At 39.3% G+C, this 21,006-nt stretch overlaps 1 protein-coding gene and 1 pseudogene across 3 annotated transcripts in view; one reads left to right on the top strand and one right to left on the bottom strand.

The window, feature by feature from the left end:
• Positions 1-21,006, bottom strand: part of PKIB (cAMP-dependent protein kinase inhibitor beta) — a 56,471-nt gene that overhangs the window by 14,940 nt on the left and 20,525 nt on the right. The window contains exon 1 of one of the 3 annotated variants that reach the window (XM_045294521.1): positions 1,062-1,170. The exons of the other annotated variants lie outside the window; for them this stretch is intronic. The gene's annotated coding sequence lies outside the window, so the exon portion shown is untranslated. Of the gene's footprint in view, positions 1-1,061; positions 1,171-21,006 lie in introns of those variants that run through there. 3 annotated transcript variants of the gene reach the window in all.
• Positions 652-8,139, top strand: LOC101651654 (annotated as a pseudogene).

Here is a 21,006-nt window from a genome sequence, read left to right as displayed (position 1 = left end):
TTGTTATAGCTCTCAACTGCTAGTTCCATGATCGGTGATTGTGTATACAATGAAATGAAATCCTTGACAACTTCAATCTTTTCTCCATTTATCATAATGTTACCTATTGGTTCAGTTGTGAGGATTTTTGTTTGCTTGACATTAAATTTTAATCCATACTGATAGCTGCAGTCCTTGATCTTAACCAACGAGTTCCTCAAACCCTCCTCGATTTCAGCAAGCAAGGTTTTGTCTTCTACATATCAGTGTTTGTTAATCACAGATTGTTAGTAGACATCCTTCAATGTTGATGCTTCTTCATACAATCCAGCTTCTCTAATTACATGCTCAGCACACAGATGGAATAAGTATGGTTAGGCGAGGAAGCCCTGGAAACAGTCACTTGTCTATGCCAGGAAATTTGGAAGAGCTGACCAACTGACTACCAGAGATCCCTATTTGTATCCATTCCAGAGACAGGTGACTCAACAACATTATAAAACAACATTATTAATATCACATGTCGGTTTTGCTGAAGATCATCTAATAACTCTTGGGTAGGACACTGGAGCTGCCAAAAAATCCAGGCCAGATTCAGAAGACAATGTAGAATAGGGGACATCATTGCTGATGTCATATGAGTCTTGTCTGAAAGTAGAGAATACCAGAAAAATGGTGACGTGTTTTGTTGGCTACACAAAGACGTCCAACTTTGTGGATAGTAAGAGACTATGGATAGCCTCGAGAAAAATGGGGAATTCACACTGCACGTGGAACCTGTGCATGGATTAAGAGGCATTTGTTGGGCCAGGAAAAGGGAATACTGCATGGTTCAAAATAAAGAAAGGTTTGTTTGGGGGTTGGAATAAATATCTTTCCCAAATCCCTGTGGTAAAAAGATATCCATATAACAGCTACTTTAAGTTTTGCCCTTCATTAAATTTTAAATTCTGAAATTTAACAATGGCCTCAAAAATCAGCCTTGTGAGGCTGGTGAAGGACTAGCACTCTGACTCTGTTCTACACAATGTACCTATGCGCCAAGGCTTTTTCACCAGCACCCAGCAGTCACGCTTACTTACCTACATGTACAGGGGTCTCTGAGCGGCACAAACAGCACCGTGCTCTGCAATTAGCTGAACATCACAGTGTGAAAGGCTCACTGCCTTTGAAGTTCCACAGAGCATCTCTGCTCTGCACACAGGAAACTACCTGTGAGTGTGATTCAATGGGGCAGCAATTAATAACAAGAGCGAGCTAACTAGCAGAAAGAAACAAAGACATTGAATTGGAGGATGTTTTGTCATATATGTTTTTTGCCACAATTGAAAAAAATAATTACATAGCAAAAAAGAAACAATCAAAGACAGAAAGGAGGAGGGGGAAGGAATAGTTCTGGCTGAACAACCATAGATTTTTAATTCCTGGCCTTGTACTCAGATTTCACTCTCTAGACTGAATGTTTGTTTACTTGGTGGGTCCTCCCCCCAATACACTATTTTTTTTTACTAATCACATGCTACATATTCTATATTAAATAAGACAGGTAAACCCTCTGGGCAAGATAGGACATGTTATCCAAAACCAAAACTTAAGCCTACTGCCAAAGAATCCATTCTTACTCATGACCCTAAATATGGCTTACAAGTCTGTAAATCTTTACAGGAGTAGACATCCTCATCTTTCTCCCAAGGAGCATCTGGCAGGTTTGAAACAACAATCTGGCAGTTAACAGTACAATAACCATCATACAGCACCAGCAGGGGGCTCCTTATGCATACTGCACTGGAATTTGTATATGAAAGATAAATTCCAAATCTTCTCACTCTGTGGTGAGAACCAGAAATATAAAGAAATTCTTAGCTGCAGGCTTATTTCAAGATTTCTTTGTTATGAGCTGGTTGCTATTTTGGAAGTTTTGCCTCTATTTTATTTTAAGCAGAGAATTTCTAAATTAGTCCCTTTTTTTGTAGATTGGTGTTATAAAACAAAACCAAGTAAAATGTTTTTAACTTTGTTTTAGTTAAGTGTACCACTTTATGATCCAAAATAGAATTGGCTATAAAAAAGAGGTCAAATAACAAGGGTGCTTTACTCTGTTACTGCATTTGGTCCTTTCCCAATGAGCATCATCCTAGAGCAGTGGGTCTCAACCTTCCTAATGCTGCAACCCTTTAATACAATTCTTCATGTTGTAGTGACCCCAACCATAAAATTATTTTTGTTGCTACTTCCTGTCATTTTGCTACTGTTATGAATCAGGCAACCCCTGTGAAAGGGTTCTTCGACCCCCAAAGGGATCGCGACCCACAGGTTGAAAACCGCTGTTCTAGACGCTGCCACTGATGTTGGGTGACTAGGACAGACGTCTGGCTCCACCAGCTCCACCACAAGGCAAGCCCACTCACCCAGCCCAGCCCCACAGGACAGGACTGTGAGATATAGAGCTTTCTACATCGGGGATGGGGGCGGATTAAGTATATTTGTTTACTTGGTTGTTTTTGTTGTTCTTGACAGAAAACACTGACAAGAGCATTTGGAACCTATGGGGTAATTCTTGCATAGACTTTCTAAATCACTTGGCAGGATTTGCTGCAGCATTGGAAGTAATCTGGAAGTTTGTCAGGAAAATAATAGTTAAGTGAATTATATTGTGGAATGTCTTATCACACATGATGGATTGACAGGGTGACCAACAGTGACTTCAAGCATGAACACAACTGTGAGGGTGGCCCAGGACCACATGGTATTTCCTTCTGTTGTACATCAAGTTGGGGCTTCCCCAGAGGCACCTTACTACCACAACATGAAAACGAACATCAGAACCAGTTTTAAGGATCCATCTAAGGAGGCAGGCCCATGACATAATGTGAAATAAAGCAAGCTTAAACATGAACATTTACAGTGCTGGAAAATGAGAGGAAAGAATGATGGTATTGTAATCTCAACTTTGTGAAACCAATACAAACCCTAGTTAGGCATGAAAGAGAATGAGGAGAATATTCAAAGTTTGAATACATAATTATATATTTTAATTTATTGGAATGAGTATATATTGACTTTGCATTTAAAAAAAATGGAAACGCATTCACCTAGGCAAAGGAATGACTCCACAGATACTCTACCATAGAACGATCCTAAAAGAAAAACAAACGCAAACAAACACACCAATTTAACCAAACAAGAGAAAAACCTTGACATGAAAATGGCCACCACCACAAACTAAAAGGCCATTTTACTTGCCTGCTGCTACCGTCCTGGTAACAACTGCTTGCAAATGCTCACTGTTTAACAAGCAGATATGAATGTAAAAAAAGAGAAAACCATTCTCTTCAAATGCTTAATGATATTTAAAAACCAAATGACCCATAGAAAAGTGAGAAAACCCTAAGAATATTGGAAGACTGGATTAGTTTCCACACTTTAAAAATTCTTCTGGGTGTAGAAGCTAATTATGTGTACATTGCTAACCAAGGCAGCTGACTCCCTTGCATCTCTTCCTCTCTTGCTTCTATAGAATTAGCAGAGGAAGCTGCCTGAGTTCTGCCTTGTTGAATCTGACTGCTTACACAAGCTGGGACCATGTGGGTATTTGGAAATTGAGCAGAAGTCCTCACATGCTCACAGCAAGGCAATGCCATTTTACATGCTCAGGACACACTTCTACCGGTACTGAAAATAGACAATTTTCAAGATGCTCTTACAAAAAAGCCATTATATCAGCGGTTCTCAACCTGTGGGTTGTAACCCCTTTGGGGAGTTAAACAACCCTTTCACAGGGGTCAGCTGATTCATAACAGTATCAAAATGACAGTTATGAAGTAGCAATGAAAATAATTTTATGGTGGAGGGTCACCACAACATGATGAACTGTATTAAAGGGTCGCGGCATTAGGAAGATAGATCCACTGCATTAGACAATAGTACACACACACACACACACACAACCAGTTTCTCTGGAGTCTGAAATATTGAAAATGTAGCATCAAAAAAACTGAAAGACAAAGATATTTAATCTAAAAAGAATATCAAAGGAATATATAAAAACTCCCTAGTCAGCCCTCCCACCACCTGTCTCTCAGTTTGTTGTGCTGTCTGTGGTGGCTTGTGTGTTGCTGTGATGCTGAAGGTTATGTCATTGGCATTTCAAATACCGGCAGGGTCATCCATAGTGAACAGGTTTCAGTAGTGTCCAGACTAAGGAGACTACAAAGAAGGAATAGGCAAAGGCTATTTATTTTGTGCCAAGAACTAGAGTTAGCAAATTAAAAGGGGATTTCACAGTTGTAGACGCAGCAGGTTGGTCGTGGTCCTTCTTGTTCTCCAATTTCTGATTCACGGATCCTTGTGAGGCCTCAGCCAGCTTCACACTTTCCACCATCTGTAGCCACGTGGTTGTGATTTTGCCACCAAGTTTGAGGGGACCTGGTCCAGGGTTCCCTGCTGAAGAATGTGCTGGAGGCGCTCAAGAATCTCATCAACGAGGTCTGCTGAAAAAGCAGCTTGAGCGGCGTGAACACGCAGAGCATGGATCCGCTCCCCGTCTCTATGGTGCAGCTCACTCTGCGCTGAGGCTCTTGATGCCTCCCACTGACTGCAAACTGGCCAGGGGTGTGAACCTTGCCAGCATGTCCAAAGCACTAACGTGTGCCAGAAATGAAGACATCATCCCAGTCAGGGCAGGGGATAACACAGACACAGTATTTGAAGCACCAAACCAAGAAAACATTTCAGACTATGAAATGACGTTGATGGATTTAGATGCTGAGCAACCTGGAACTCCAGAACAGAAGTACAGCTATGTCGAGAAGATGCCTTCTGGCGAATGCACACATGCATGCTGAGATCTCAGTCACGTTGGAGATGCTATTGTCATTTACGGTGCAAACGATGGAGTGAAATTTTCTGCAAGTGGAGAACTTAGAAGTGGGAATATTAAGTTTGCACAAACAAGTAACGATAAAGAGGAGGATGTTACCTTAGAGATGAATGAGCCAGTTCAGCTAACTTTTGCAATTAGATACCTGAACTTCTTTATAAGAGCAATTGCACTCTCTTCTACAGTAACAGCATGTCTGTAGATGTGCCCCTTGTTGTAGAATACAAAATTGCAGATATGGGACCCTTAAAGTCCTATTTGGCTCCTGTGTTAGTCTGGGTTGACTAGAGAAACAAATCCAGAGACCCTCATGTGTGTAAGAGAGAGCTTTATATCAAGAAGTAATTATGCATCAATAAAACATCCCAGCCCAGTCCAGATCAAGTCCATAAGTTTGATATTAACCCATATGTCCCATACCAGTTTATAAATCCCTCTTCAGACTCATGCAGCACATGCAATGATGCCAAAAGCAGGAAGATCCACAGGCCAATGGATGAAAAGTCTTCTGGATTCAGTGGCAGTGAAAGCATCTCAGTGCTGGCGTGGGTCTCTATGTGGTTCCTCCAGCTCCAGGGCTCTGGCTGCCACCAGCATAACTCCATGTGCCTCCACGTTCAACAGGAATGTTCAGCAGAGAGAGTGTGTATCCCACCTCCAGGGAGGAAGAGGAAAAACTCACAGAATCCTCATGAGAAGGCCATGCCCACAAGGAGGCATCAGTCAGGCCATGGCTGATTGACAGGCTAGACTCCACCCCTATAATCTATTTAACAAGTTGACATGAAATTATGTAACTACCACAGCTCCCAAGATTAAGGAAGAATAAGGATCTTAGACAATTAAAACCCTAAATCCAAGAAAATGAAACAAACCTCCTGAGATGCCGGCATGAATGAAGTCTTTCTGTCACCATGTCTGTACCACCGAGTACATATGTAGATATTGTTTTCTGTGAATATTTTTCACCACTCTTCCAAAATTTGTTAGAAAAAATATTAGAAGTAAAATCTATTAACCTAGAAACACTACTTTCTATCCTACCTAAAAGTACGCTTGCCTTTTTTATAACAAAGGGCCTTCATTAAATACTGTCTTAAGATGGTTTTCAGTTCAAATAAAGTTATCTGAATTTCCAAAGAAAAGAAAATGAAAAAGGAAGAACATGTTCAACATATCTTAAACTGAAAGAATTCAAGAGAAAGTTCAAGCCCCGAGTTGCAATCTTGAAAGATTCTATAGGCAAAGTATTGAATGACGCAGGAAGCATCAAAAGATGGAAATAACATACAGTCACTGTACCAAAAATAACTACACAACATTCAACCATTTCAAGAGTAGCATGTGATCAAGAACCAATGGTTCTGAAGAAAAAAGTTCAAGCTGCACTGAAAGCATTAGCCAAAAGCAAGGCTCCAGGAATTGATGGAATACCAATGCAAATATTCCAAATATTCCAGCTGATGAAGACCATTTGGAAGACCACTACCTGGCCAACTAACTGGAAGAGATCGATATTTGTACCCATTCCAAAGAAAGGTGACCCAATAGAGTGCTCAAATTATAGGAAAATATTATATCATTGATATTACATGGAAGTAAACTTTTGCTGAAGATCATAATGGCTGCAGCAGTACATTGATAAGGAAATGCTCGAAGTCCAGGCTGAATCCAGCTGAAGATGAGGAACAAGGGATATCATAGCTGACGTCAGATGGATCTTGGCTGGAAATAAAGAATACAAGAAAGATGGGTACTTATGATTTATTGACGATGCAAAGACATTCAACTGTTTGGATCGTGACAAACTAGGAAAGTCTTGAGAAGAAGGGGAATGTCAGAAAATTTAATTGTGTTCATGTGGAACCTGCACGTGTATCAAGAGGCAGTTGTGAGAAGAGAGCAAGATAATACTGCATGATTCAAGATCAGGAAAGATACGCATCGGGCTTATATCCTCTCACCATACCTATCCAGTTGTCAACTGAGCAAATCATCAGAGAAGCTTTATTATATGGAGAAGAATGCAGCATCAGAATTGTAGGAAGGCTTATTAACAACCTACAACAAACCGATGACATAACGTTTGCTGAAAATGAGGACTGAAGATGATCAAGGGTTGCAGCCTTCCCTATGAACTCCAACTCAGTGTAAAGAAAACAAACCCCCCCCACAATGGACAATAGGTAACATCATGATCAACAGAGAAAATATTGAAGTTGTCAAGGATTTCATCTCATTTGGATCCACAGTCAGTGTTCATGGAAGCAGCAGTCAGGGACAGGCATGAAGCACTGAGCATATGTGCTGCATAGCGTCAAAAAGCAAAGGTGTTACTTTGATGACTAGGAGCCTGCCACAAGCCATGCTATTTTCAATTGCTTCATATGCATATGAAAGTTGGGCATTGAATAAGGAAAACTGAAGGAAAATTGATGCATTTGAATTGTGATGGTGGAGAAGCATACTTAAAGTATCATGGGCTGCCAAAAGAACAAACAGACCTGTCTTGGAAGAAGTACAGCCAGAGTGCTCCTTAGAGGCAAGGATGGAGACACTTTGTGTCATGTCTTTTGGACATGTTATCAGGAGAAGGACACTGTGCTAGGTAAACTAGGTGCTGTGAAAAAGCAGGAGGCCTTTGACAAGATGGATTGATACAGTGGCTGCAAGAATCGATTCAAGCATAAGAACAATTAAGGGAGAGAATGGTGCAAGACCAGGTGGTGTTTGGTTCAATTGTCCATGGGTCTCATGAGTCAGAAAAGACTCATGGGCACCAAAAAACAATAGCCAGTTCTCTGTGAGCTTAAAACAGCCTGTTAGGAAAATGGCATAATCAAGCGTTCAAAGCAAAATTATAAACAGAAAATTATTTACAATCTCATTGTAAATATCAATGGATATCGGTCCATTTCTTTAGCTCATTCTTTCTCAAGCTTCTTCTCTTGAAGGCAACACTATGAGAAGGTAGATACACTCACTCCACCCCTCACAGGGAAACCACTACCAATTCTGCACGTAAGATTTCAAAGAGACTTCCTGACCACTAAATCAATTTTCTGGGCCTATCAGTCAAACTAGCTGAAGAAGTACCTACTTCAAATAACTAAAACAAGAGGTAAAAATGCATGCATTTTAGAAATCCGGTGCCGTTTCTGACCAAAAGATGGAGACGGACACAGTCTCGGCTGATAGCCAAAAGCCCTAACTGCCTTTTACCAGGTCCCAAAATCTTGAAACTTCATGCTAGAGTTCTTCAGTTTTCTGCCTACACATAATTATTTTCTATAATTTTCTGTTTAAGAACTAGACATACTAGACACAACTTCTTTAAAACAAGACCTCTTCAGAGTATTGAAAAGGAAGGATGTTACTTTGAGGGCTAAGATGTGCCTGACCCAAGCCATGGCATTTTCAACCGCCTCATATGCATGTGCAAGATAGACATTGAATAAAGAAGACTGAAGAAGAATTGCTGCTGTGGTGCTAGAGAAGAATACTGAAAATAAGATGGACTGCTAAGAGGGCAAAGCAATCTGCCTTGGAAGAAATAGGCCAGAGTGTTCCTAGGAGGCAGGATGGTGAGACTTCATCTGCTATATTTCCGGCATGTTGTCAGGAGAAACCAGTCCCTGGAGACGGGCATCAGATTTGGTGAAGTAGAGGAGCAGCAAAGAAGAGAAAGGCCCTTAAGGAGGTGATTGACACTGTGGCTATAACAACGGGCTCAAGCACAGAAGTGAGTGGTGCAGGACTGGGCAGTATTTCATTCTGTTGTGTATAAGGTCACCATGGGTTAGAACCAATTTGTTGGCACCTAACAATGACAACAACGACCACAAACAGCAAAAGATAATTTTAAGAAATTTAAAAGTAGCTTAATTTAAGAAATTTAAAAGTAGCTTAATTTATTAAGCTACTTCAAAATTACTGGATGCCAGGACCTTTGGTCTGGCACTTTAAACCAGGCCCGTGGTTCACAAGTGACCAAGAAAAACCATTAATCTGGTGAGATGAAACACACTCTGAACTTTCCAGTTACCGTCTTGATCTCAAATCCTATTATTTGGAAATGAAAGACATTTTCAACACAATTCCTTCTTACCTAACATTCAACACCACTTTAGGCTAATCAGAGCTTAAATGATATGTATACATACATATAAATTATTGTTTTTAAAATTAGAGGCCATTCAGAAAGCTATTCAATAATTTGTATGCATATATACATTTCATTTAAGCTCTGATTAGCCTAAAGTAGCTGTTCAGATTGTTTCTGAATGTGTTTAAATTACTAGAGAATCTTCCTGTTTAAAAAATTTCCTCCACACCCTATGGGGTTTCTGTGCTTCAAGTATAAGCCAAATGGATTTCTGTCCTATTGGCTGAGACATTTTTCTTCATGCTGAAGCTTTTGTTTGAGTATTATATAGACAAGCACTTTAACACACATTGGTAAGTGCATAGACATTTTTTGTTTTGTTTTACCACAAAGAATTTTTGACAGTATAAATATATAAAATTCAAAACAAAAGATCAAATCGATTTTCCCATCATCTTCCACATACTCAATACACAAATCTGAACAATTTTACCACAAAGATGCTATCTTAAAACTGAAGAACAATAATTCAGAATCATGTAGATAAGGACAATAGAAGATGAAATATCGGGATTATTTTTAATTCTTTATCCTATTCTTTTATGTTTCTTGTTAAAAAAAACTTACCCAATATCTACTCTCCATAAAGAATTGCAGGCAAGTGACATATGGTTTTCCCCAACTTCTGCAGCTCTCCAAAACAATCATAACATTTCCCCCTATTATTGCAGAATTTTAAAGTTAAATGATCATTTAGAGACAGTATAATTCAACCTTCTATACACAGATACTTAAGTAATGCATCAAAAATAGTTTATATCAAAATCTTTCCGAAACTTAACCAGTATTTGTTTTGATATTATGTCTCCTGCATCTCTCTAAAAATGAAGGAAATGTCTACCTACAGAGACTAATATAAATATATAGATAGATGTCAACCCTGTAGATAAATATATATATATTTATATATAAACTTGCAGTTAACTTGCTAACAAACATTTTTCTGAAAAGTTAAACAAGTTTTCTCCTTAATGCATTCTCTTAAGTAGCAAAAAATCCAAGCTCAATGTTTCTTAGAATCCTGGGTGGCCAAATTAAGTAGCTTACTTTGAACGTCAAGAAAAAACAATGATTCAAAAAGAAGATCCTGTTGTTTTTTTAATGAAACAAAGAAAACCTTTCATGATATACATCGACACCATAGCCACAACAATGTATTCAAGCATACCAAGTTCATAAAAATGGCACAGAACCAAGTATGTAAGAGGGGTACCCCAGAAAAATGAAATTTTTTTCAAAGCTATCCTACAGGACCAGTGGTGTGAGTGGTGATACAGGGAGGGTAGAGGGAGAGTGGGTTGGAAAGAGGGAACCGATTACAAGGAACTATATGTGACCTCCTCCCTGTGGGACGGACAACTGAAAAGTGGGTGAAGGGAGACGTCGGACAGGGTAAGATATGACAAAACAACAACTTATAAATTATCAAGGGCTCATGAGGGAGTGGGGAGTGGGGAGGGAGTGGGAAAATGAGGACCTGATGCCGGGGGCTTAAGTGGAGAGGAAATGTTTTGAGAATGATGAGGGCAATGAATGTACAAATGCGCTTTACACAATTGATGTGTGTGTGGATTGTGATAAGAGTTGTATGAACCCATAATAAAATGATTTTAAAAATTAGACAAAAATAATTTATAAAACAACTCTATCACTTTCAAAGTATTCTTCATTACACTTAATATATTTGTCAAATCTGCAATTCCATTACTGGAAACATTTTCAAATGTTTGAATGGCTGACAGCACCTCCCTCATTTTTTCCTTCACCTCTTCTACACCATCAAATTGCTATCCTTTCATGTCCCTCTGCATTCGCAAAGCAAAAAGAAGTCACAAGGAGCCAGGTCAGGGGAGTAAGGTGAGGGCAAGAGAGGCATGCTGTTTTTTGTCAAAAACTGATGCACTGAGTTGGTTGTGTGATCAGGTGCATTGTCGTGATGGCAAAACCAGTCTCCCATCTGCCACAAATCAGGTCTTTTTTGTTGCCCACTGTTGTGCAATCTTCTCAGAATCTCAAAATAGAAAGCTTGATTAACAGTTCAACCTAGTAGGAACAAACTCGAAAGGGCCTACAATTCAATATTTTTGTTCATTTGGGAAGTTGACAGACGTCCAAAATGTTGTTTGTCATCATTCAACATTTTACCATTTTTGAAAGAGAAAAAAACACTCATACACTTGAGATTTTCCCTTAGTGCTGTCCTTGTAAGCTGTGTTCAACATCATAATAGTTTCTGCATTTTTCCTGATCAGGACACAAAATTTCACAGCTACATGTTGTTCTCTTAAATTGGTCATCACAAAAAATGCCATTCAAGTGAAACTGCTTTTACAAAAATATTCACTGTGACCAGCAGAACCTTACCAGACAAAGTCACTGAGTGCACTTACTCAGAGCAAGATGCTTGATGCTCACCTAGTGGGAAAAACACATCCTTAGAAATCTCCACTCCACCCAGCTCAATGCTGGTTTTGGCGGCGGTACCCCTTCATATAAATTCACCATAATTCAGGCCATCTCCACAGCCACTGAAAACAACTACTTATAAGAGGTTATAAACCACCTAGAACACCCTTCCTGTGGTCTTTAGCCTCCAATCTTTTTTCAACTTTCTCACCAGAATTGAGAAGATTTATCATGAATCTGAAGGAATCATTTCTACTACTCTTTTTTTGTCCTACCTTGGCTCAAACCCTGCCCCATACTTCCTCATTCTAACATTACCCTTTGTAGGTATTGAAGGTACTTAATTGTATTACTGGAACTTACTGGAGAAAAAAAAGAAAAAGTACTTGAGTTTTGTGGTAGTTACATAATCTGGTGTCAACTTTAGACAACTAAGAGTGAAGGAATGGAGTTTAGCCTGTCAATCAGATCACAGCTTGATGACCTCATTTGGTTGCACAATGGAATCAATAGCTCATGGGAGGACAGGCACACTCTCTCTTCTTGTGTCCCTGAGACATTCCTGTTGACAATCCACATGGAGTTATGATGATGGAGCCAGAGTCCTGGAGCTGGAGGAGTCAAGTGAAGACCCACGCCAGCTCTGAGATGCTTCCACCGTCACTGGATCCACAAGACTTTCCACCCACTGGCACGTGACCTTCTTGCAGTGTCATTGCATGTGTTGTGTGAGTCTGAAGAGGAATTAATAGACTGGTATCGGGCATATGGGCTAATATTGGACTTATCGGCTTGATCTGGACTAGGCTGGGATGTTTTCTCAATATACAATTGCTCCTGTATATAAAGCTCTCTCTTACATACATATGAGGGTCTCTAGATTTGTTTCTCTAGTCAACTCAGACTAACAAAAGTTTAATTTTAAAAGTATCCAACATCAACTTTCCAAAGCGCTACACAAATTACTGTGGGATTCTTCACAATAAGTAATGGATTCCCCATTCCCTGGGGGCTGCGTGCCAAGTGCCTGCACCACTCTTTGCAAGGGAAAACCCAAACCAAACTCACTGCCATCAAGTGAATCAAGACTCACAGCAATCCTATGAGACAGATTAGAACGGCCCTTGTAGGTTTCCAAGATTGTAATTCTTTGTAGGAGCACAAAGCCACATCTTTCTCCTGAGAGCAGCTAGTGGTTTTGCCTGCTGCCCTTGTGATTTGCAGTCCACTACATAACACACTATAGTAACAGGGCTCCCTTTGCAGAAGAGCGAGGGCTTAATTCAAAACTCCCAAACAGGACCGGGTTTCACAGGTTAACAGGGTATTCATTTGAACACAGAGTAATTCAGATTTGCACATATTTAAAAGAAAACTCTTCCAAAGGAACATTTCAAAGCAGAGTTTTGAGCAATGACAACATTACTGAGCTACATTAATTAGCACACCCTTTGGTGACTGCCCTTTGCTTAGCCCTCGAATTCATTAAGCAGCCCATAGGGAACCATGGAAAGCTTGGTTGTCTAAAAATGAACATTCTTAAATTGGATCCTACATTACCTTTTAATAAGACTTGTGACTGTGAGCAAGTTATCTAACTTCTCTGCTAATTAAATTTCCACATTTATCAAAGGTAGTATTTCTATTACCTATTTTACTTGGAACCATATAAACTAATGGATATGAATAAGCTTGGTTAACAATTCGATGAATACAATCTGTTTAGAAACCAGTTATACTGGTTATAGGGATTACTTAACTATACCATTGATGTTGGCTCTCCAGACAGTTTCTGATATTGTGGGATAGAAAGAAGAAAAAGAGATCCATCCTGAGACATTTTCAGAAGCATGTTTTAAAAAAATTAAGTTTGTTTTGTCTGTTTATTTGAAACATTTAACTCCCTGCCAGTGCACCAGCATAGAAACACTTTGGAGTTGGTTATCTGTCTACCACATCTGTACTAGGTAAGAAAAAACCAAGAAGCAGAGAAAACCACAACTCCCTGTTTGTTCATTGTTGCTCTGTGAAGACATAACAGCCACACCCATTTTAAGAATGGGAGTTTCTGCCCAAAGATGGATTTTTCACACACTTTCAGCCACAAACCACATTTAAATGTTCTCTTTAATTGTTAAAATGAGATTGAAATTCTCAATAATGTCTTCATGAGACTGAAAAACTCTTTTCAAGCTAAGTAATATCACAATGGCATAACATAGGGAAGAAACAAAGATGCAAAAATTAATATACAAAAGAGCCCTACTTTTTAAAGGAAGTTGACCATGACTGTGTCATGTAAAACTTATCTACTCCCTGCTGCCCTGATTCCTCTTGCTTTGATGTACTTTCATCTGGCACTTATTGATCATTGCATTTGTTGTTTATCGTCTATCTTCCTCCGACAATTGCAATGGTCGACACACAACCCCCACACCCTCACCCCAAGGGGAACAGAAATGTGGGTGAAGGGAAACACCAGACAGTATAAAATATGGAAATAAAAATTATATATAAATTATCAGGGTTCACAAGGGTGGCAGGGTGGGAGAGGAAGGGGAAATAAGAGGAGCTGATACCAAGGGCTCCAAGTAGAAAGAAAATGTTTTGGAAATGGTGATGGCAACATGTGTGCTTGATGCAAGTGATGTACGGATTGTTATGGGAGTTGTAAGAGCTCCCAAATAAAATGATTTATTACAATTAATAAAACAAATAAGTAATGAAATAAATATATATTTTAAATGTAAGCTCTGCAGCACTAAAGACTGTGCCTGGTACTTATTTTCTAAGTGCCCTATAAGTTTTGTTTTGCATCTGAAAATGTATGCTTAGTTTGGAGGAGGAAATAAAAAGGACGATGCTGAACAAATGGCCTGGTATCCAATGATCTGAGGACAGCAGAGTTGTAATTTTGGTGTGTAATGTTCAGGACACACACACACACAAGCCTACATATCATAAATGTATTTGGAAGTTAGATTATTTTAAATCATATTTAGGAATACAGTATTGTTCCAACCAACATGTCTTACACTATTAATGAAAAATTTTTGTAAAAACTTAAAAGAAAAAAAACAACTTTCTAGAAAGCCGGTATTTCAGGGAATGTAGAAACTATGTAAAATGTGCATCGCTGAACAGAAAACACTACAGCAAAAGTAAAACAGGGTGGCACAAGGGAGGATTTAAATTATTTAAAAATTGTTCCCTCACTAAGTTAGACACATTAGGTTGATATACAGGAAAGGTGCCTTTTGAATGTAAGCAGTTAGCAAACTTCCAATAACACTTTTTTACCTACTTCAAGAATTTAAAGAAAAATTACAATCAATGTCTTAGTTCTTTTTTGAAAAAAATTAATTTTTGTAGTCTTTTTCTCCCATCTGAGAAAAGGGAGGGAAATTGCATCTTGTCAAGCTGGATGTTTTATGAATTTCCTGGAGCACTTAATTTTTTTCTTTACAGGACAAGAAATCATTTTGGTCTGGTAGGGCTTGATCAAGGGTAATGTAACCGAGAAAAATTAATAACCTCCTCCCTGGGGGATGGACAACAGAAAAGTGGGTGAAGGGAGGTGTCGAACAGTGTAAGACATGACAAAATAATAATAATTTATAAATTAATAATAATAATTTATAAATTATCAAGGGTTCATGAGGGAGAAGCATGGAGAAAGGGAAAAAATGAAGGCTGATACCAAGGGCTCAAGTAGAAAGCAATGTTTTGAGAATGATGAGGGCAACAAATGTTCAAATGTGCTTGACACACTGGATGTATGTATGGATTGTAATAAGAGTTGTACGAGCCACCAATAAAATGATTTTTTTTTAAAAGAAATCATTTTGGTGTTTTTAAAAAAAACAAACCAGTCAATCTCACAGTGGAAAGAATCTAATAGTTGTTTTGAGGATTTTATGGATCACGGTGACAGAAAAATTCATAACCAAATTATAAATAAATTCAGAAAGGAAAATCATACCGTTGAATATTTTTTTTCATCGAATTACATGCTGGTATTAACTTACAAATTATTTTATCTCAAAAGGCGAAGCTGTTGACAGAGATAACTTTGACTTTCAAAATACCAAATCAGATATATTGGTTAACTTTTGTTCTAGACTATATCGATCATTTTTCATTTAGCAGTGTCTCTAGAAAACATTAAAGGAAGTCTGAGGGTAGATTAATATCAGTTGAAAATTCACATTATCAGCTACCCACATCTGGAATTCAAACTAAAAAAAAAAAATGAACTCACTGTATCATTGCCAACTCACAGTAACTCTTTAGGACCCTTTAGGGCAGAATTGCCCCAGTGAGTTTCAGAGACTGTAACTCCTTGAGCCTTGTCTTGAGCGACTGGTAGTTACAAACCACTGAACCAAAGTGTAACTACAAGACCACTTGGAATAGTTACTCTTAACTCTGCACTGTCTCAGCTTAAGAGTACATAGCTTCAGACATTAGTACACTATATAATGTAATTCTTACCACAAATGTTAGAAAGATAAAGAGATCATTTCCCACATAATCCAAATGAGGAGACGACACCTGAATTTTCTTGATATTAAGAAACAGAACCTATGAACTACCAGTAGATGGTTGGATAGACGTGGAAGCTGAATATGTGGAAAAGTGAAGAGATGTATACTCATGCATACTCACAGACTAATATATGAGTATATGCACACATACTCATATAGCTTTGATAGTAAATATTTATCTATGTGTATTCATCTTTGCTGTCAGCATATCTATGAATGTGGTGGAGCATACCTGGAACAGAGTTATGAAAATGTCTTTAGAAAAAAACCAAACACCTTGAGGGAATGAATCTCTGGGCCTAAGGGATTAGGACCTCAGCTTCAGAGGACCAAGAAGGACATCATGTTTGATAAAGTAGAGCAGCGGAGATAAAGCGGAAGGCCCTCAAGGAGATGGATTGATGCAATGGCTACAACAATGGGCTTAAGCATAGGAACAATCAAGAAGATGGCCCAGGACCAGGCAGTGTTTCTGTCTGTTGTGCATAAGGTCACAATGGGTCAGAACCAACTAGATGGCACATAACAACAAAAAATCCAAAAAACCAAACTCACTGTCATAGAACTGATGCCAACTCCTAGCCCAGGGAAGAGTTTAAAGAGGTAGAAAACCCCAACTTTCTCCTGTGGAGAAGCTGGTGGGTTTGAATTGCTGACCTCGCAACCGCTAACTGCTAACTCGCAGTTAGCAGTCCAATGAGTAAGGCATAATATAATTTACATTATGTTCTACATCCTACTTTGGTGAGTAATGTAAAATAAAAATATTTTCAAATAAGATTAACCCTGTGACTCAACTTTCAGCCAAACAATAGGCAATAGGTCTAAACGCTAAACAATTATCCTAGGGAGGTTCACACATCTTAAACTAATCAATCATAGGAGATCAGTGAATAAAAAGCCAGCATTTTCCTAGAGAGCAAGGGTGGGAAGGTATAGGAAGAAGGCTAATCGTGAACACAGGACAGCAGTGGGAAGAATGCATTACATTGTGGGGATTGCCATCTGTATCACACACACACACACACGGGCATGAATTACTGGATAGAAGTTGTGGTAGTTATGTAATTGTCAATTTGAGAGGATTATGAGTGAAGGGGTGGAGTCTAGTATGTCAATCAGTTCATAGCCAATGAGGCTTCTGTGTGGGCATGGCCTTCTGAGAATTCTAGGAAATCTGGTATTTCCTCTTTGGAGGTGGAAGTTTCTCTGCTAACACCCTGGAAGAGATAGTTGCTCTTGTTCAATTGCTCTTGTATATAAATCTCTTTCTTATACACATGTGTGTCCATGGACTTGTTTCTCTACTTTCCCCAGACTAACACAGAAATCAACTAGCTCAACAAACTTACCCAAATCACAATAAGATGTTTAAAAAGAAAGAAAGAAACTGACCCTAAACCACAAATAATTCAATAGCAGAGTTAGAATTTAAGCCAGTTCTTTGTAATTTCAAAACATGGGTTTTAATTTTCTCATTACATGAGAAATCAATGCCCTTTTAAATGCCTTTACCTGTTTAAACATAAAGATTAGAATAAAATAGAAATGCCTAGAGTTAGGAAGTGTGAGCTTGGAGTCACTGAAACACACAGGATAGCCATCTTGTACCACCATGAATGTCTTTCTCAAGAATATTTTCACTCCCTGAACCACAATCCTTGCCACAGTTTTTAAGAAACCCAAACATTTTCAAGCATGAATTTCAGATATGAAATTTCAGATATGAAATTTGAAATAATTTCTGAATCTTAAGGGATGGTCATATGACTTTAAAACCATAAGTTTAACTTAAAATACAATTCAATTATTTGTTCTCTTGGTACTTCTCATTAACTATTCTGTTTCCACCTGAGCAAAATGGAAACCTGTCAAAGAAAGACAGTTCAAATATTTAGAAAAGTGGAAAGATTCTGTCCGCTTGGGAGACCTGGCAACCATGGCAGTCCTGTTGAGTGCTGGTTCTCACAGATTCACTCGAGTTTATACAAATTCACTCGAGTTTATATGTATTTGTGGATATACACCTTCAGCTGCCTTCAAAATACCCTTTGAGACTTCTGGGAAGATGGTGACATACCAGAGGGATTCCACAGAATCCAGCCCAGGAGAGTTACTTAGAGGGAAATTCAACGCTGGTGGAATGCAGGAGGAGCACCATAACGATAAGTAGGCATAGACCCACAGGGTTTTGAGGGGCTGGGGGCTTTTGATTTACCTCAGTGGAAGCCAGCTTGGCCTTGACTTTGGCCCTGACACAGTCTCTGCCGGAGCCAGGACCATTTGGAGCTCGTAGGGGGGGTTGGTCTCAACACAGTCACAGTTTGCCACCTCCTCCCTCAGGGCAGTGACTGGACCCTTGCAGCTACACACACGGGCAGGGATCGGGGCTCAGCTACGTTGTTACATTTGTTTCCATCTCGGCTCTCTACACACACACCCCACCCCCCGTCTTGGAGGTCTGAACAGGGGCTTTTTCTCAACACATCCACAGCTTGCCGCCGCCGCCTCGTAGCAGGGACTAAACCCTTACAGCTTCATGGGTGGGAATCGGGACTCAGCTCCATTATTACTTTTGTTTCCCTCTCTTCTCTATATCTACGCACAGTCTAAGCAGGCTTACTTTTTAAATTTTTTCTCCTCTTTGTCTCTTTCCTGTTCCCTCACACTCCACTGCTGACCTCTGGACCACTCCCCTTAGCTTAGGGCATTTATGCCTGGGCCACACCCAGCTAGGTGAGCTCCACCCTGTGGCTGGGGAAAGTCCTGCTGGCCTCCACCAGGGGATACTCTGCCCAACTTCTTACTGGGGAATTCCTGCCTGAGTACCTGGGGGCCTAAGGCAACTTGGCCAACATTCCAAGCTGCTGCAAGAACCTCTGCCTAACCTCCGCAAAACCAAAGCAGGCAACCCACCAGTCTTCTGGGGCACTCCCCTGAGAGGGAAGTCACAGGAAGATAAAGTGGCAGGTTAATTTCACAGTGAAATTAGCTGTAGGAACTTCGAAGAAACATTCCTACAAGTCTCCCAGAGAAAGCCAGGGCTCTTCGACTCCCTGGAAAATGGCACCTGGCTCCTCTAAAACAACGCAATGCAAAGAGCCATCAACGAAAAAACAGGAAACCTCAATGAAAAAACAGGAGAAACAAACGGCAATGGTAGAAGATGTCCTGAGCATAACGACATGCATAGAAGAAGCAGACATTGAGCTGCCACAGAAAGAAATTTTCAGAATGCTGCTTGGAGTCATACAGGATATGAGGGAAACAATACAGGAAAAGGATGAAATGATAGAGGAGATAAAGGCCGTACACCAAAGGGAAATACAGGAGCTTAGGGAGGAGATAACAAAAACCAGTAGCAGAAACACAGACCTCGAGAATTGACTGGAGGAAGCAGAGAACCACATCAGCGACTTGGATGACAGCCAAGCAGACTTTAACAAACATGAACAAATATCTAATAAGATCATCAGAGAAGGTGAAGAAAACCTAATAGCTATGTCTGATGCTATGAAGAGGAACAACATTAGAATTATTGGCTTACCAGAGGAAGACACAACAAAGAAGTCACCTGTAACAATAGTGAGATAATTCTTGAAGGAAAACTTCCCCAGCTTAATAAATGAAAACCAGGCAACTATTCAGGAGGCTGAAAGAACACCGGTTAGACTGAATCCCAAAAAGAAGTCACCAAGGCACATAGTAGTTAAACTATTCAACTTTGAGGAAAAGGAGAAAATCATGAGAATAGCTAGGGAAAAACAAACAATCATATATAAAGGTTCCCAAATAAGAATATGCTTAGACCTATCAGCAGAAACTATGAAGAAGAGGAGAGAGTGGAATAACATATTCCAAAAATTGAAGGAAAACAAGGCAAACCCGAGAATACTCTACCCAGCCAAATTATCAGTCAAGATAGACAGAGAAGTAAGAGTCTTCCCAGACAAGGAAAAACTCAAAGAATACATTATAAGAACTACAAAAGATCCGTGCCGACCCAGTATGGGCAGAAGAACAACACTCACCAAGCATAAATAAGAGACCGCCACATAGAACAACCTCACCCAGAGGGCAACAAAAACAAAACAGACCGCAAGATAGCATTGGCTTAAGAATGGAAAGAAGTAAAAAATGATACACACACACATACACACACATTCACAACACACTAATGAGAAAGAAAACCAGGAAAACACCCAACACAAAAAGCATAAGATGACATCACAAAGTCTGCTGATGGAGATAATAACCCTGAAAATCAATGGCCTGAACTCAGGTATTAAAAGACTAAGAGTAGCAGACTGGCTTAGAGAACACAACCCATCAATCTGCTAACTACAAGAGACATATCTCAAGGCTACAGACAAAAATAGACTCAGAATCAGAGGCTGGAGAAAGGCATATCAAGCAAACAACAATTCAAAAAAGTAGGGGTTGCAATCCTAATCTAGGATAAAATTGACCTCAAAGTGCAAACCATAAAAAGAGATAAGGAGGGACACTATATAATGCTCAAGGGAATGGTACACAAAGAACCACTAAACATTGTAAACATATGTTCCCCAAAAGAGAGACACACTGAATACGTCAACCAAACACTCCAAAAGATGAAAAAAGAAATCACAGCCTCAACAATTATAGTGGGTGAGTTCAACAAACAGCTCTTTGAGAAACATAGATCACAGGAAAAAAAACTCAACAAGGAGGCTAGAGATCTAAACACTCAATTAGACAATGTGACCTGATAGATATTTACAGGGCTTTTCATCCAAATAAAAATGAATTAACATTCTTCTCAAGCCCACATGGCACATATTCGAAGATAGACCACATGCTGGGGCATAAGGGAAATCTACATAAATTTAAGCACATTGATATCATACAGAACTCTCTTTCTGAACAATGTGCAATAAGGCTGGAAATCAACAAAAGGAAGACGAATAAAACAAGAGAAAACAATTGGAGGATGAATAACTCTCTACTGCAAAAAGAGTGCATCCTGGTACAGATCAGAGATGGAATTA

Source organism: Echinops telfairi, unplaced genomic scaffold (genome assembly GCF_000313985.2).
Source record: "Echinops telfairi isolate 266 unplaced genomic scaffold, ASM31398v2 ScPeMD7_3533;HRSCAF=4204_0, whole genome shotgun sequence".
NCBI lineage: Eukaryota > Metazoa > Chordata > Mammalia > Afrosoricida > Tenrecidae > Echinops > Echinops telfairi.
This window is presented reverse-complemented; position numbering and strand designations above follow the sequence as displayed.